This window comes from Choloepus didactylus, chromosome 13 (assembly GCF_015220235.1).
Source record: "Choloepus didactylus isolate mChoDid1 chromosome 13, mChoDid1.pri, whole genome shotgun sequence".
NCBI classification, from domain to species: Eukaryota; Metazoa; Chordata; class Mammalia; order Pilosa; family Megalonychidae; genus Choloepus; species Choloepus didactylus.
Genome location: NC_051319.1, coordinates 84370410 through 84389052, shown reverse-complemented (window position 1 = coordinate 84389052; position 18643 = coordinate 84370410). Strand labels below are relative to the sequence as shown.

The 18643-nt window shown below is 42.9% G+C and overlaps 1 pseudogene; it reads right to left on the bottom strand.

Annotated features, from left to right (window-relative positions):
* Nucleotides 1–9362: 9362 nt before the first annotated feature.
* LOC119508485 lies at nt 9363–9783 on the bottom strand (annotated as a pseudogene).
* Between the last annotated feature and the right edge of the window lie 8860 nt (nt 9784–18643).

The window sequence follows — 18643 nt, the reverse complement described above, 5'->3', positions numbered from 1 at the left end:
AAAAAATAAGGATATCTGACATTTGTATGGTGTTTCACAGCTTTAAAGCGTATTTCTCTTCTAGTATCTTATGTAATCCTCACAGTACCCAAGGGAGGTAGGTAATATTGTCCCCAGTTTAATGGAGCAGGACTGTGAGGCTCACAGGGGTAAAGCATCTTGCACAAGGCTGCTATTAGCTAATGCAGTTTTGTTTGATGCTGACCTTGCCCATGAGAGCCCGGGCTCCTCACTGACCATGAACTCCTGCCTTGGCACTATTCTCCAGAGAGGGAACAAACAGACAAGGCTCTGTGCTATCCTGCTTGATTGTGGTGAGGTGCCCCAGCCAGGCCAAGCCTCCAGGGATCAGAGTGCCCAGCTGTGTCGTCACACCATGGACACTAACCCCGGGAGACAAAAAATAATAATAAATAAAAAGGTTACCCTCGTCCAAGAGTGGGGGGAGGAAATCAGAATCGCCTCTTCCCATGATTGGTTTCTGGAGTGTCAAGCTGCCACCAACCAATATAATTTAGAGCTTGTTGTGGTTTGGTTATTCTTTTTAAACTTTTAAATTGCACATTTTTTTCTTGGTTGCCCCCTTGATTGAAAGAGAAGAGAACAGGGACCTCTTAGCTCACAGCCACCCACACAGCTATGAAGGCAGCCAGCTGCCCTCTTGCTTTTCAGAAAACATCCCTCCCTCTCTCCCAGCATCTCAGCTATTACTAACCAACAGGGCATCTAAGGAAAAGGGCTCCTTTCAGGACTGAAGTGCTGTAGTTAGTGGTTCATAGTCTGTGTGGGAGGTTTTCCAAAGACATATGATGTAGGTGTAGGAACCAGACAGACGGGAGAAATTAAGTCACCCTTTTCCCCAACCCTTATTTCCTTGCTTAACGTAGAGTTATTGGGTTGGTTTCCCTCTCATGAGGGAGTAGTTACATTTCTGCCGTCCCCCACCTTTTGACTATGGGTAGGCTTCAATGGGATGTGTTAAAAGGAAGAAACTACTAGCTCCTTCTTCCTTAATGCCATTCGGTGTCTGGGTCAAGGTTGGGTGTGTAAACCACACCCTCACCCAAGGTTCTCTAAAAAGGCCTGGCCTCTTTCTGTTTTGTGGGTCCTAATGGAAGGGCTGGGTGGCCCCGGGCAGCACAGTGCTTGGTGGAAGGGGCCTGATCAGGCCTATTTGGAGGCAAGTGTTCTCTTCTGCCCAAGGTATGTAACTCCAACCCTGACCTAAATCTAACCCTGAAGACACAGACATCCTTTTCCAGGTGTGGGATTGGACACCTTCTGGAGAAAGTCTGCCATCTAGTCCCACCCCAGGCTGGGTTAGTCACTCTTCCTCTGTGCTCCACAGCACCAGGCCTTGGGCAATGCAGGGAAAATTGGTCCTCTTCCCACAGCAGCTTTGGTGCTGCTCATTCATGGCTTTCATCGGGTTTTATTGGCATCGTCTATTTGCTCATCTGTTTCCCCCTCTGTGAACTTTTAGAAATCAAAGAGCATGTCCTTTTTCAGCTCTGTGTCCCCTGCACCCAGCACAGTCCCTAGCACATTAGACTTGCTCAATAAATGCTTGATGCCTTCATGAATGAATACATAAGCGAATGCATGAATAAATGAATGAGTTAAAATAGAGTGTGGAGATTAAGAGCTCAGACTGGATCAGACAAACCTATGTTCAAATCCCGACCACACCATTTGCTTGTTGCATAATAATCTTGGACAAGTTATTTAGCCTCTCTGAGTCTCAGTTTTCTTATTGTTGTGATGATTAGAATACATATAAAGTACTCATTGCCGTGCCTGGCATGGAGCAAGCACTCGATATATGACAGCTATACTCTTATTAACAAGCTCTGACTTCTAACCCTCTGCTAGTTTTTACCATCATTGGTCTTGTTTGTATGTCCTTTTCTGAATTCTTGGCATAGCCAGGTACTTGTCGTGGTGAGTACAAGGTCAGGCTGTGCAAATGGGTGCAGCACAGGGCATTGCCGAGGAGGGGAAACTGTGACAGGGGCCCGCCTGACGTTGGGCACACAGGTCAGCTGCCACCCCCTTGTTTCAGGCCTTTTCCACTGGCTGGGGTTCACAGGGAACAGTGTTGCATTTAAGGTGCAGGGATGACAGCCACATCAAATATGTGACCTTTCCCTCGGAAGCCTGGTTTCCATGGTGAGCAGGGCCTCAAGCTTTTTCTCAAGCCTCGCTCTGTAGCTCAAGACCCACTCTGGAATGTGGTGGCAGTGGCCCGGGCAGCTGGGAGGGGACATCTGCCCAGGGGCTACCCCCTTCAATATCTCCAGGTTAGGGAGGGACTGAGACAGTCCTTTGGGCTGTTTGATGCCCACACCAACTCTCCAACCTAGAAGGATCTGCACTGAGACACTGGCCCTATCTGCCCCAACCTCACCCCAACAGGCACTTAATGGCTCAGGGACAACTGACTGCCAAGCTGAGCAGAAAGAAGGGCCTCTTTCTTTGAGCCCCCATCTCAGACAGAGGCCCCGACCTCTTCTACCTCATCTTGGCAGCCTGGACCCGGAGAGAGTGCGGGCCTCCCTGGCCTTGGCAGAGCATGTGTTGGGGCCTGGCCTCTGAAGCTGCCAGAACGGGAGCTGAATGCCCAGTGCGACTGCCAAAGCTTGTTAACTTCTTTCTTCTTTCTCTGAGCTATGCAAACGGAGGCCGCGGAGGAATGTGGCTGCAAACCTCCCCACCACCCGCCTCCCTCCTCCCGTGGCCTTAGCTCCTCCAACCCCCCAGGCTGGAGTCACATCAGAAAAATGCAAGGAAAGAAAGAAATCCCCCAATGTGTCATGACATTTCCGCATGGCGCTCAGAAACAAGAAAAGTGGGAGGGGGTGGGTGGAGGTGGTGTGATCATAGCAGGAGCTGGAGACTGCCTCTGCCTTGCCTCACTGCCCGCCTGGGGCAGAGCACCTGCTCTCTTGGGGCTCTGTTTCCTCATTAATACATGGGGGCAAATCAACCTGACTCAGGTCTCAGAGAAACTTTGACAAGTAACTGTTGGTATCATCAAAAAGCACTGATATTCCTGAGAGGCTGCCAAGAGATAGGCTATTGCAACTTGAAGCTGGCAATTATTGACATGGTTCACTGTTCACATGTAATCATTCAGCAGACATATGTTGATGCCTACTTTGTTTTAGAGGCTAAGCACACAAGGGTGAGCAGGACCCAGACCCTACCCTCTAGGAGCTTGCACTCTTAACAGGAAAGACAGACAATTAAGCAAGTCACATCGATCAAGTGTCAAGGGAGTTACGAAGAGCAACAAGGAGTGTCCGGTGACTGAATCTTGTTTAGGGGTCAGGGAGGCCACTTCCCTGAGGAAGTGAAACTCAAGCTGAGGCCTGAAGCATGAGTAGCTGTGGTCTAAGTGAAGATGGGGTTAAGAGTATTCTAGGCAGAGGGCACAGCCGGAGAGGAGAAGGAGGACGATGTGAATGAGGAACTGAAATGAGATTGGTGTGACGTCTGTGTAGACAGCTGGGTTAGGGTCAGTAGAGGAGGCTGCAGAAGGAGGCAGTGCCAGGTCATGCAGAGCCTTGATGACTGTGCCAAGGAGCTTGGACTGCATCCTCAGGGCGATGGGAGCCGGCCTAGGGATTTAAGTCAGTATGGGTAGGGGTGAGCCTGGTGGCATGTATTTCTGGGTTGATGCCTTGGCTGCAGCATGGGGAAATGGAGCAGAAGGGTAGCAATAGTAGAGTAGGCAGGGTTAGTTGGCAGCTATCACAGTATAAAGGCACTGATGGTGGTGGCAATGGATAGAAGAGAAGTATATGAATCCGAAAGATATGTAGGAGGTATGTGGAGGATAAGAGAAAGGGAAAAGGAACCAAGGATGGCTCTAAGTTTTAGGTTTGGATGCCAGGGTGGAAAGTGGTGCTGTCCACTGAGATGGGCCATACTGGAGGAGAAGCTGAATGGGGATGAAGACAGTGAGCCACTTCTGGTCACCTAAGTCTGAAGTAGTGACCGCCATATCAGTGGGGATGTCCAGTGGACAGTTGTAGAATCAGGTCTGGAGCCCAGGGGAAGCCTCCAGGCTGGAGAGATATCCTGCGCCTGTAGAAATTAAGGGAACTGTATAGGTAAGATAATGCTAGCTGCTTTAACAGATAAACCCGCAGTCTTAGTGGCCTGTCACGGTAGTTTATTTCTCACTCATGTAAAGTCCAAAATGGGTGTTCCTAAAAAGTGGGTGATTCTTCTCCAAGTAGTGATTCAGGACCCAGGTGCTTCCATCTTGTGTCTCTGCCATCTTCAATACTTGGCTTCCAAGATCAATGTGATGGGAAAGAGCACAGAGAGTAATGTGTAGGAGATTCTATCACTTTCATTCATATTTTACTGGCAAAGTCTCATCAAGCATTCACACCTAACTACAAGGGAAATGTATTCTAGTTGGGTGCCCAGGAGAAAGAGGAAATGAGTTGGCAAGCATCTGACAGTCTCTGGCATAGGAAGACACAGGAGTAGATAAGATCACTTGGCAAGTCTGGGGCTTGTAGCTGTTCATTAATCCCCATTTTCAGGTGCCTGTATAGGCACAGAGCATACAGAGGTGAAGATGAGCTACTGCGCCCCCTCCCAGGATTCATGTTCTTAGGAACCAACAGGAGAAGATAGACCCCAAACCATTTTGTGCCCTCCTACAAGTTGAACAGAACTTCACAGTGAAATTATCCAGTAGTAGTTAGTTGTGTTGGCTCTGACACTGGCCACCCCTGCCCCTTCCTTGAGACTAGCTGCCATTCACCCTCACTTCACTTTCTTTCTTCCCAACAAAGGATTTATTGAGTTTGTGGTTTGGGGTAAAATGTCCCAATATTAATATGCTTATTGTCTGTCTCTCCCACTGAGTATAAGTTTGATAAGTAGGATTTGTGTCTTATCTTGTTCACCACTGTGTCCTCAGCACCCAGAACAATGCCTAGCACATAAAAGGAGTTCTGGAAATAATTGTCAAATAAATGGATGGTTGGATGAAGGTCCTCTTGGAGCTCACGGGTCATAACATGTGTAATAAGTGCTATGAAAACGGAAGACTGGGTGCTATGGAGGTGGGGTATGGTGCAGTGAACTAATCTGGTTCAAGAGGTCAGGGAAGGCCTACCTGAAGGCCTTTTTGCACTTGGAGTTATGGCATAAGTAGGTGACAAGCAGATAGAAGAGCATATACAAAGTCCTGGCATCAAAAGAGCTTAGTGCATGGAGGAACAGAGGAAGTTCAGTGTGACTGGAGAGAGTGCTGCAAAGAGAGACGGTAAGGGCAGGCAGGAACCAGACTGCCTCTGGCCCTCTCTGCCTTTTGTTCTGAGCATGCAACATTCAGCAACTTCTTTGATGTGCAGCCATTATTTTTCAGGTCATTGTTCAAAGACTTTATATTATTAGTAAGTCTCACCTCCCTGGCTTAATTAATGTTTGAACTGGGGTCAGAATTAATTCTCTTGTCTGCCTGACCCTACTTCTTATTCAGAGACCTGTTTTCCTTTTTAGCAAAACAGGCATTGAGACACCTCCGCTTGATGAAGTGGGTGGGGAAATGGACAAATGCCTCAATGTGCTCGGCGTTTTGACATAAAACCTCACTTAATTATCACAACTCTGGAAGGTTGCCATTATTATCCCCGTTTTATATCTGAGGAAACTGAGTGCTAAAAGAAGTGAGAATCTGAAGTCAGTTTCAATTAAAGGGCATCTTTCTAGACTAAAGATTTCGAGGAAAACTCTATGCTGGAAAAATAACAACCCTGGACTGCTGTCAATAGTTTCCAATTAAGTACAGACATCACAAATAGAAATGGCATGAGACCTAGTCTTACACTATTCTGCTTTTCTTAAGCAACCTGATGCAGCAAATCTACAACGTGAAAATGTTTATTTCCAAAGAAGAAATTAAATGGCAGTTACTGTAAAAAAGCATTTGTTGTTTCATCATCAGATCTCTTCCAGCATTGTGTACCATTGGTATATGCGAGATTGAAGTCTCTTTTTATACTTTGATTTATACCTAACCCATTAATAACATAAAGTAGATGGCCAAGTAAATATTTAAGCAATGCTTTGAAAATATCAATAAGTTGGGTCAACAGCCTAAGAGGTCTTAAACTGACAACAAGACACCTTTCCATTTCTCAAACTGGCTACGGACAGATAGGTATATATTCTTTAGAATTATATGAAAGGATACTGGCTGATGCCTAGTGAAACCCAAGGGCAGGGCAAAGAGATAAGATTTTCTTCTGAAATGGCTCACCTTTTATCTCTATCTGATATTAGATGTACAATGATTTTCCTAAGATAGATTTTGGCAGCCTGTTTCAGTTTGCTAATGCTGCCATTTTGCAAAATACCAGAAATGGATTGGCTTTTATGAAGGGGGTTTATTTGGTTACAAAGTTACAGTTCTACAGCCATAGAATTGCCCAAATCAATTCATAAACATGATTATACCTTCACTGGAGAATGGCCAATGGCGTCTAGAACACCTCTGTTGTCTGGGAAGGCACGTGGCTGGTGTCTTCCTCCTTTGCTCCCAGGTTGTGTTTCAAAATGGCTTTCTCCCAGGACATTTCTCTGTAGACATCTGGGGGTATTCTCTTAGTTTCTCCCAGGCAAACTCTGGAGTAGCAAAAGTCTACTTTCAATGACCATCTTCAAAATGTTTCTCTTGGCTGCAGCCAACATCAGGGGTCTACAACTCCAAGCATGTCTAAACATCAGTGTTAGCAAACATCTGGGCCAGTGTGGCTCTTTTAAAGTACTCCAGTGATTAAATCAAGACCCACGTGAATGTGTGGGGCCACACCTCCATGGAAATAATCTAATCAAAGATATGACCCACAGTTGGGTAGGTCACATCTCCATGGAAACAAACTAATCCAAAGATTTCAACCTAATCAATACTAATATCTCTGCCCCTGCAAGATTGCATCAAAGAACATGGCATTTTGGGGGACATAATTCATCCAAACCAGCACACAGCTCCTACCCCTTCAAGACTCATTCACCTGTGGAAAGTTACTGGGAACACAGTAAAGGACTCAATATACTCCCAAACATGCCTGTACCTTTCCCACAGCTACTCAGAGAACATGAAAACTGGCAGAGTTTGGGAACAGAATTACAAAGGAGTCAAAAATCAGATGAGTCAGGTTAGAAAAGCAGCCAGTCAGAAAGTGTTCATCAAGGACTTCCAGGATGCTCAGCACAGCTTTTCAGAAGAGTAAAAGGCAGTTCCTGTCCTTACACATACAACAGTGGGGATAAACCTTGAGGACATTATGTTGAGCAGAATAAGCCAGACACAAAAGGACAAATACTGTGCAGTCTCACTAATATGAACTAATTATAATGAGCAAATTCTGGGAGTTAAAATCTTGAGTATAGTTACCTGGAGATAGAAAGAAGGTAGAGAATGGGCAGATGATGCTTACTCTGTAAAGAAGGTTGATTGTAAATGTTCTAAAATGGATAGCACAATCCTATGTGATGGTAGCACAATACTGTAAGTGTAATTAACAATGCTGATTGTGAATTTGGTTCAAAGGGGATGGTTAGGGCCATGTATTTAATCCAGAAGGAAAGCTAGAGGATAAAACCTGGGACTGTGTAACACAGCAAAGCTTATAGTGGATGATGATTGTGGTTAATTGTACAAATATAAGAACTACTTCAACTAGAACAAATGTACGTCACTATTACAAGGTGTTAATAATAGGGTGGTATATGGGAAAGAATACAATTTTTTAAAAAAGAGGCGGTTCCTGCCCTCAAGGAACTCACAGTCCACTGGAGAAGACAGACAGGTGGGAAAACTCGAGTTTCAGTCAGTGTGAGAAGTTGGCTCATAGAGTTAGGGGAGCACGGGAGCATCAGTAAGGTTTACTGGTTGCTCAGCACTGAGTTAGGGTATGAAGAAAGTACATGTGCTAGCAGTTTAGATATTGACCCAATCTCTCTGCACCTTTCATTCATTTTGCCAACACATATAAATTGCGGACTATGTGCTAAGTACTAGAGATAAAGCAATGAACAAATAGACAGAGTACCCACCCTCTGTGTAGTGGAGGAGACAGCCAATTAATAAGTAATCACATCTACCCACAAAAATACAACTCTGGAAGGATACATAAATGATAATAGTGTTTGCCTCTGGGAAGGAAAACTCAGAATCGGGGAGGTCAGGAGCAGGAAGATAGCTTTCTTTTCCTGGTATACCGTATTTACTGTTTGCACTTTATATGTGGGCCTTGTCTGATTACTTTTTTCAAAAAAAGTGAAATAAGTTTAAAAAATAATCACACAAGTAAATATAGTATTAAAAACCCTGACAAATGCCATGAAGGAAAAGTAATAAGGCACTCTGAGAGAGGATAACAGGGGGAACTACTTTAAATTGAGGAGTTGGGTAAAGGCCTCTTCATGAAAAGGCCACTGAAGCTGAGACCCACAGGTTTAGTTATTAAGTGACCAGGGAAGTGGGCAGGAAAGTGTTTGAGAGGAGGAACGGGCATGCATGAAGCCCAGAAGCTGGAAAACGCTTGGTGTGTTCTAGGAATCAAGGGAAAATAGTGTGATGAAGTCACTAACACGAAGGAAAAGATCTCTTTATAGCACCAAATCTCAGTAAGTCTATGAAGTGAATCCAGCACTTACACCAGATTGTAAAGCTCACGAGGACAGGAAGAATATCTATTTTCTTCATGTGTGTATGAATGAACAAATTCAGTGAATGAGTACTTTTTTGTTCAGAAACTGTAAAAATGCCAAGAAGGGGTAGATTGGCACTAATGTTCTATTGCCCTGAGAATTGGGAATTCACAGAATCTGACAGTCACTGGAGGGTAGAGTCAGGGAAACAGTTTGGGGCAAGCAAGTTGTTGAAAGAACTCATTTGCCCTGGTGTAAGCTGTGGTCCCAGGGCAATGTAGCAGAACCACGGCGTGCTTCTGAATTTCATGTTGGTTTTTTTTCTATGGCTTCTTGGGTTTCAGCCCCCTTTTCTTTCCAGGAATTCTAATTTTCTCTTTGCCATAAACACCTGATACATTTACATCAGAATGGCTTTAAAGTGCCAAATCCTGACATAACTTTTTCTCTTCCCTTCCAGGAAATAATTTCCATTAATACTTTCTTATAGAGCTGCATCTTTTAAGACTGATGAGCTTCTAAGAAGATTCCAGATTCTCTGGGCCCTACCATAGACCCACTGAAGCCAACTTTCAGGAGGAAAGCCACATTTGGGAACACCATTTTAGAATGGTGGTCCTTAACTTTTTTGGGCGGTGAGGAAATAATTTTTAATTTGTTTTTACAAATACACTGGAGAATCATGCAATGGTAACAGCACTGGATGCAACCCTGAGCCACAAGTCTGCACACTCCTTTGCAACTGGTCTTGTGATGGCAGAGCCTTTCACCTCTCCTTTATTGTTTACTATGACCCCTGCATAATCCTCAGAATAAAGGAAAACACCACCTTTTTGGTATGACTTTCGTTGTCAAATTACCACTGCTGTATGTATCTTCTTTCTGAGTTCCGGTGATGCCCTTCTTGACCATGGCCATCACCATATCATCCACACCAGCATCAGGAAGTCTATTCGGCCATCCCTTGATCCTCATTACAGAGATAATATATAGAGTTTTGGCTCCTGTGTTGTCAGCACCATTGAATATGGCTCCTACCTGAAGACCTAGGGAAATGTGGAATTTTGTACCAGAGGACCTACCATGTCTTCTCTTCCACATCTTGAATGCCAGAAAAGGACAGAAAAAAGCAAACTAACTTTTTGAGGGTTATTTGCCCTTTTGAGATGCTAAGGAAATTGTGCTCATCCAGCTCCAGAAAAAAAACACCCCCAGGCATGACATTTTGTAGACACTGCCAAGGATCTCCTAGACCTCCCAGTGGATCTATGGATTACCCAGAATTTCCAATGGGCAATCCATTTCTGAAGGAATAGCACATTCATCCTACCTCCAGGAAGCAGAGCCTTGGAGCTTTTTCTACCTCATCTTCTCCCTGTACTGTGGGATTGAGGCCCTTTTCCAGATTGACACATTTAAGTAGAGTCAAGGGTAAGTGCTTACAAAAAGGAGTACCATATTCTCAAGACAAATATAGGCTCTGAATCCAAATTCCTTTCCTGTTTGAGGCTCTGGCTTCTGAACCAAATCCACCCAAGAGAGACCACAGGGTAGAATGGAAGGAACTATGGATGGGAATCCAAGACTCCTGGGATCTAGCCTTAGCTTGGACACTAATTTGCTATTACCCAGGGCAAATTGCTTCTTTGTGAATCTCATTTTCCTCAGCTGTAATATGAGGGAGGGAGCAGACTAGAAGAATTCAAAGATCCCTTCTAGGTCTTTGAGTCTAGGATTCTTTTCTGGAAATTTTATACAGGACCCATTATTTCAGATGGCAGAATATAGTGGTGATTTGTGGTAAACAGCTGAACCACAATTTGCCTTCTGACTTTATATGGCCTCTGCCCTCAGATTCTAATATTCAAGGATAGGTACGATGTATTCCCACTAGTGGCCTCTCAGGTACTCCAGTAATCACTGTAGTTAGAGAGGCAAAGACCTATGAGGTCATGGAGGCTACTCATCCACAGCCAGCCAAGCTTTGCCGTCTTCCCAAACCCAGGCTGAGGCATTTGACCTCAGGAAGGAAGAGGTAATTTCTACCTCCCTTCAACACTGGCTGCTACAATTTATTTTTTATGAAGAAGAAAAGGAGTACTTGGTGTCTCTGAGCTAGGAAAGCTAAACAACATTAAGCCTTGGGTTCAGCACTCTTAGATGGGACCCACCATGTCCAATGATCCAAGGATTCCATAGCAAAGCAAGGCTATTTTTTTGAAGTCCCTGACCACTGCTATGTGGAAAGAATAGGGGTTTACCATCATCATGAAGTTCAGGTGCCCATTGAAATAGAATCGACATATTCATTAGGAGAGAGTATTGACAAAGTTGAAATTTTGGCAGCTAAGGTGTAGCAGACATCTTTTTTTTTTTTTTTTTTTTTTTCCTTCTGCTTTCTCTATTCATTGCCTCTTCCTTTGGTAGTTATACCCTATTCTTTTTGGAAAGAAAACATATTTCCTTAGCCCTCAACCCATGTGGTTTAGGTGGGACTGATACCCCTCATGCTCTACGAATGACTATGTGACCTGCATCTGGCCAGTCAGAGAATCCCATGCCCCCGGTCATTATGGTTGTTTCAGAGATGGGCACAGGACCCAAGCAAGGCCAGGGAAATCTAATCCTGGGACTCTCTGAACCCATCAAGGAAAGAGGCACTTTCTCCACTGTGGAGGCTAAACTGATCAAAAGTAAGCCTAGAGTTGCTCGTGGCTCACCCATGATGGTTAGTAACAAGGTGGATGACTTGGGGCTTCCTTTTTTTAACTAGATTCTCTTCTTACTAGGTGCTACACTCACTCATGTTCTTCTAATTTGTAAAAGGAACAATATTAATTTTTTCAGTTTCCCACAATTTTTAAAACCTTTATTTAATGACTTTTGGGACTGTTAGATGTGGGTGGCCTGGGGAATAGCCTTCATCACCTTCTCCTACGTATGGGACTTTGAGGGCGGAAAATGCTTCTCTGTGCTGGTACTTTTTGGTGCCTATTTATAAAGTGCATATGGAGTTTGTCCAGATTTCAACCCAATACCATTGTATTCCTCTTCCTGTGCTAAAGGACCATGAACTTTTTCCACTTAGGGTGAGCTAAGTGGATTCTCCACTTAGCTTTTGGTTTCTCTGATTTTATTCCATTTCTATTCTAGGGCAGAGTCTCCTGCTCTTGGCTTTCACCTCCGGCAGACCCCACACCCTCACTCTCTCTGGTGAGCAATGGTATGAATAACCCAGCCTCTGTTACACTCTGTTACCCAGCTTCATCTCTTATGCAGGTTTAAGTCATTAGGATTGATTGAAAATATTCATTTTCTTTGGACTTTTCATAAACAGATTGAATCAGATGTGGCGTGGTGCCTGGGGAAAGCCACCATCAGTTCCTGCTAAGGACAACTCATTTCCTCTCCTTGCAGAGTTTCCTATGACTGTTTCATTTGGTAGTCAACAGCTAAGGCCCCTTACTCTCCTTGGAAGTTCCCAGCCCCAGATATTACTTTGTCAACTGGAGGGGCTACCTCATAGTTTCTTGGTAAATGTGTTACTTGGGAAAGATCTCTCCCAGTTCCCGTCCCTGAGCCCTTGCAGAGCTATCATACAAAGCTTACAAATACTCCATCCAATCCCATCCTACTCCTAGGCAGACTGTTCATTCTAAAAGGAAACGGGTACAGACTGTCTCCCTTCTTCAGGATATCAAGAGGTGGTCCACTTGGTAGACAGTCTTAAAAGCCCTCAATTCTGTTTAATTTAATTCGATACTCTCAAATGCTTCCCACAGACCAGACAGTCTCCTGTGTCACAGAACCATGTTTTCTTACCATTTTTGGGTGGAGTGACTGTGAGCTTGGAAGTAAAGGGTCTGGAGACTTCCAAGACAGGATGACACAGCAAAGAGATGTGAAAGACAGAAGTGAAATAAAACAGAATGCAATATGCTTATAACGGATGTAATTTCAAAATGCTGATATAACATACAATGGTGCTCCAGGCACCATTCTAAAAACCCAACATATATTAATTTATTTAATCCTCACAATGACCCGGTGAGGTAGATACTACTCTGCATCATCCCCATTTTTCATGTAGGGAAGCCAAAGTACAGAGAAATAAAGTTATTGGTTGAAGGTCTTTATATCTGATATATGATGGGGCTAAGATTTGAACCCGGGCGATATAGTCCCAGAATTTGCTTTGATCTTCACAATCTGCTTTTAACTACTACCTCACATTGCTTCCCACTCTAAGCTTTGGATGACTAGCCATCCTGGCTTGCCTGGGACTGAGGGGTTTCCCAGGATGTAGTACTTTCAGTGCCAAAACTGGGACAGTCTTGGGTAAACTGGGACAGTTGATCACACTTATATAGGAATATTGTCAAAGATGTTTCTCTAGTAATAAACATATAAAAATGCAAAAGCAGCTGAGATAAGGCAGAAGTAAGAGAGAATTAGCTCAATACTGGACAGGATTTTTCAAGAGCAAATGAACTCTGGGCTCTCATCCTCTTTCACTACCTTGGTTCAGTCTACTTGGTCTCTGGATGGCTGCTCCAGCTTCTGACCTGGTTTCTCAGCTTCTGCCTCTGGGAATCATTCCACACAGAGCAGTTAGGGTAAGCTTCCAGAATGTTAATGTGGCCAACCAGTCACTCTCCTATTTACAACCCTCCATAGCTTTTGAATCCGAGCTCTTGAGCATGATTTGCAAGGCCTCCCACTGCTGGCCCTCATCTACCTCTTTGTCCTTCCCTCTTGGTGGTTAACATGTACCCATGCTCCAGTCATATCGAACAACTGGCATTTCCTGAATACATCAAGCTTTCTCTCACTTTGGTGTCTTTGCCTCTTCCAGTAATATCCTTTCTTTCTTCTTTATCATGAACTCCAAGATTCCTAGGTTAGGGGTCCCTCCCCTGTGCTCCTGGGATCACCTCCCACACAGCAGAATTTTCATATTATTTTATAACTATCTGTTCATTTATCTGTGGCCCCCACTATAGTTTAAACTGTTCTTTAATTTACCTATGGGTTCCCAATACTTGACACATAATAAAAACCAATGTTTATTAAGTACAACTATATACCAGAGACTTTTATCTCATTTTAAAGTTTTAAATTATCTCATTTAATTAACACATTATTTCATTTAATCCTCATAACAACCTTATGAAATGGGTACTATTATTATCCCCATTTTACTATTACTGAAGCTCTGAGAGGTTAAGCAGTTTTTCTTGGATCTCACAGCTAATAAATGGTAGAAATAGGATTTGAAACTATGAGCTCAGACTCCAAACCCCAAATTCTTAACCACTCTGTTAAACTGCCTCTTAAACTGAATGAACCTTTTGGGGTCTAACTATTTCACAAAGTTGTGAAGGTCAGACAATTGATGAATAGGAAATGGTTTTGTAAAATGAAAAGCTCTTATGTCAGAAGCTGCTAATTTCCTTCAAATATCTGTCTTCCCTTTCCCTTTCATACTAATAGAAATCCTGATTTTTACCAGACACGTCACTGCCTACAATGATGACTTAATTTCTCAGCCTCTCTTGCAATGAGGAATGGCCATGCAACTCTGTTCCCGCCAATGTGATGTGAACAGAACCATGCCTACAGCTTCTGGGATGTACCTCCAAAGGGAAGAGGTGAGCCCTCCTTTTCCTTTCACCCTTTCTTGTAGCTAGATTTTGGACAGGGTGGTTATGAGTCCTCTTGGATCATATGGATAAAGACAAGTTGGAAAGAACCCAGGAGCTTTGGCTTCATGGAACTCTTAAACTTGCCCTAAACTGCTTATGCCAGCATGACTGTGACACAGAGAAATAAACTTCCATCTTATTTAAGCCACTGCTATTTGGGATCTCTATTATAGCAGCTGAACCTATATTCTAACAAATATAGTCTATTAATAGAGGAAGGATTATTTTTATTTTTCCTGCATGGCAGCCCTGAGACTGTGTACAGGCTGTATCATACGAAATAATGTTCCCTTCTCAGTAAATGCCATTACCATTTGTTCAGATCAAAAATCAAGGAGTCATCTTTTTTTAAAAAAACAGTTTTAAGATCTAATTGATATACACTAAACCACATCTATTTAAAGTATGTAATTTTAAAAGTTTTGTACAATTTGATAAATTCCCACCTGAGAAACTATCTCCAAAATCAAGATACTGAACACGTATCCATCACCCCAAAGTTACCTCATGTTCCTTTGTAATTCCTTCCTTTGCTCCTTCACAACATTCCCTCCCCTGTCATCCTCTCCCATCCCCAGGCAGTCACTGATTTGCTTTATGTAACTATAGATTCATTTGCATTTTCTAGAATTTTATATAAAGGGAATCATAGAATATGCACTCTTTTTTCATGTCTGACTTCTTTCACTTAGCCTACTTATTTGATTCCTTTCTCTCCTTCATTGCTCCTCCAACTCCCTCACTGTTCCGGTTTGCTAGAGCTGCTGTTATGCAAAATACCAGAAATGGACTGGCTTTTATAAAGGGGATTTATTAGGTTACAAATTACACTTCTAAGGCCATAAAAGTGTCCAAACTAAGGCATCAACTAGAGGATACCTTCACTGAAGAATGGCCAACGGCATCTGAACAATCTCTGTTAGTGAGGAAAGCACGTGGCTGGTGTCTGCTGGTCCCGGGTTGTATTTCAGCTGCAATCTCAGCTCCTGTGTGTCCTTAGCTTAGTATCTCTAATCATCCTGCTGTCTGCAACTCCAAGCATCTCTGAGGATCCCTGTCAGCTCCCAAGTGTCTCTCTAAAAGTCTCTTTCAGCTGCTCTTGGGGCATTTTGTCCTCTCTTAGCTTCTCCAGAGCCAACTGTGGGCTAGCAGCTCCAAGTGTCAGCAAGCATCTGGGTCTGGAGCTCTCTTAAGTAGTCCAGTGAACTAATCAAGACCTACCCTGAATGGGCAGGGTCAAATCTCTATGGAAACATTTAAGCAAGAAGTCATGCCGTAATAAAAAAGATTAATAAATCTGCCTCTATAAGATTGCATTAAAGAACATGACTTTGGGGGAACATAATATATCCAAACCGTCATACTCACATTCATTCTTTCATCAAGTTCAGTAACTTCTACCTTGAATCCATCTACCTTTTTCTGTCACTGCTATCATGCTACTCCAGACTACCATCTTCTCTCTCCTGGACTTTTGCAATAGTCTTTCTGCTTCTACTCTTCAATCCATTCTCTATTCAATCCATTCTCTGTCGAGAACCCACAGTGATACCTGTAAAATGGCTTTCAGATCATATCAGTCTCCTGCTTGAAATCATTTGGTGGCTTTCAATCAAATTCAGAATAACATTCTAACTCAGGCCAAAGTTTGCAAAGCCTTTCAAAACCCTTGTTCACATCTCTGATGTCATCTTCTACTGCTCTCCCCATCCAGCTTCACTGGCTTCTTCCTTTTTGTTCTTCCAATACACCAAGCCTGTTCCCATCTTCAAAATACATCAAGCCTGTTCCCACTCTGTTCTTTGCTATTCCCTCTGTCTGGAATGCTCTTTCTCCAGCTCTTTGCATGGCTGGCTCATTCTCATTTTTTTCAGGTCTCATCTCAAATATTATGTCCTTGCAGAGGGCTTCCCAGACCTAAATGCTCTCCACTCAGTTAATCTGTAGCCACATCAGTGTTTTCTTCCTTAATAATACTTATTAATATGTGAAATTTCTTATTTGTTTGCATGTTTATTGTTTCTGTCTTTCACCACCGGAATGTGTGCTCCATGAGGTCTCTTGTTATTGGTATCTCCCAAGGGCCTAGTAACAGTGCCTAGCAGATTGTAGATACTTAATACATATTTGTTGAATGACTAAATAAGTGTATTAAGCATGAGTAAGCAGGCCTGAGGAATAACAGGAGATCATCTTCATAGGTTATATTCGACTGTGGACTGACTGAACCTCATGAGGAGCACATCCTGTACTAGTGAAGCATTGAGTGTGAAGTCTTTTTTAATGAAAATAATTGAAGCAGGCACATCAGGGCTATTCTCTGGACAAGTGTCCAAGGGCTGCAGACTCTTTAAGGTTTTCAGAGATAGTTTATTCCTGTCATATTAGAAGCTCCAGAGAGAGAAATGGAATAATCGATTTATTTTTAAGATCCAAAAGAAAGAGAGATATAGAAACATATTCTAGTGAATTCCAGTCCATAAATGCGTATCACATAATGCCAGCTTTATGCTTAAAGGAAGTTTTCTTTTTCCCCAAATTTGCTTCACTCATGTGGTGTCAAGAATTAACATTAAAAACTTGTCTGGAACCCATGAATCTCTTGGGGCTTTGGCAGAAATGTATGTGGAGCCACCCTTAGGGATGTTTCCACAGTGCAGGGCATGACAGACACTGAAGATGGGTTCATATTAAAAAACTTATAAGTGAGATGAGGAAAGAATGAGAGACCCAGAAAATGCTGCCAATGGAAGAATTCATACCCAAAAAGCTTCAGGTGATAAGACAATCTTGAAGAAACCTTTAAATAATTATATTCTAAATATGTGCACTATTAGGCAAGAACACCATGAAAGAAAAAACAGGTGGATTTGAGAAAGGACCAAAGAGAACTAAATTTTTTTTATTGTGGTAGCATATATACAATGAAATATATCCCATTTAAACCACTTTCAAGTGTACAATTCAGTGGTTGTTAATTACATTCACGATGTTGTGTTACCATCCCCACCATCCACCACTGAAACTTTGTCATCACCCCACACAGAAACTCTGTACTATCAAGGAATAATTCCCCCTCCCCACTCCCCACCCCCAGCCTCTGGTAATGCGCAATCTACTTTCTGTCTCTAAAAATTTGCATATTCTAAGTATTTCTTGTAAGCAGAATCATACAATATTTATCCTTTTGTGTTTGATTTATTTCACGCAACACAATATTTTTAAATCTTTAAGGTTCATCCATGTTGTTGCATTTATCAGAACTCCATTCCTTTTCAAGGCTGAGTAATAGTTTTGTGTGTGTGTGTGTTTGTGTGTGTATACTACATTTTATTTACCATTCATCTGTTGATGGACACTTGGAATGCTCCCACCTTTTTGGCTATTGTGAATAATGATGCTATGAACATTGGTGTACAAATAGCTGTTCAAGTCCCTGTTCTCAATTCTTAGGTATATACCTAGAAGTGGGGTTGCCGGGTCATATGGTAATTCTGTGTTTAAGTTTCTGAGGGCCAAATAGAATTTTAAGGATTAAAAATTATAGTCACTAAAGTAAAAACTCATGGATGGTCTAAATCATAAACCAGACAGCTGAGAGAGAATTAGTAAACTGGAGGAGAGAACTGGAGAAATCACCTGGGGTTCAGCACAGAGAGAGAGAGAGAGATAATAAGTGTGAAATGGAGGGTAAAGAGACATGGATGCTTCAATATCCTTCTGATGGGAGTGCTAGATGGTGAGATAAAAGAGAATGGTAGACAGAGCAGTATTATTTAATGAAATACTGGTTGAACACTTTCCAGAATTGACATGAATGCTCAGATTAGAGAAGTACACCATGTGTACTTCAGCAGAAACATAAAGAAAGAAAATCTACATCCGCACACACAACAGAGTGGAAGGGCAGAATCCAAAGACAAAGTGAATATCTTAAAAGACACCAGAGGGGCAAGATGGCAGACTGGTGAGCTGTATGTTTTAGTTACTCCTCCAGGAAAGCAGGTAAAAAGCCAGGAACTGCGTGGACTGGACACCACAGAGCAATCTGTCTTTGGGCATACTTCATACAACACTCATGAAAACGTGGAACTGCTGAGATCAGCGAAATCTGTAAGTTTTTGCGGCCAGGGGACCCGCGCCCCTCCCTGCCAGGCTCAGTCCCGGGGGAGGAGGGGCTGTCAGCTCCGGGAAGGAGAAGGGAGAATTGCAGTGGCTGCTCTTATCGGAAACTCATTCTACTGATTCAAACTCCA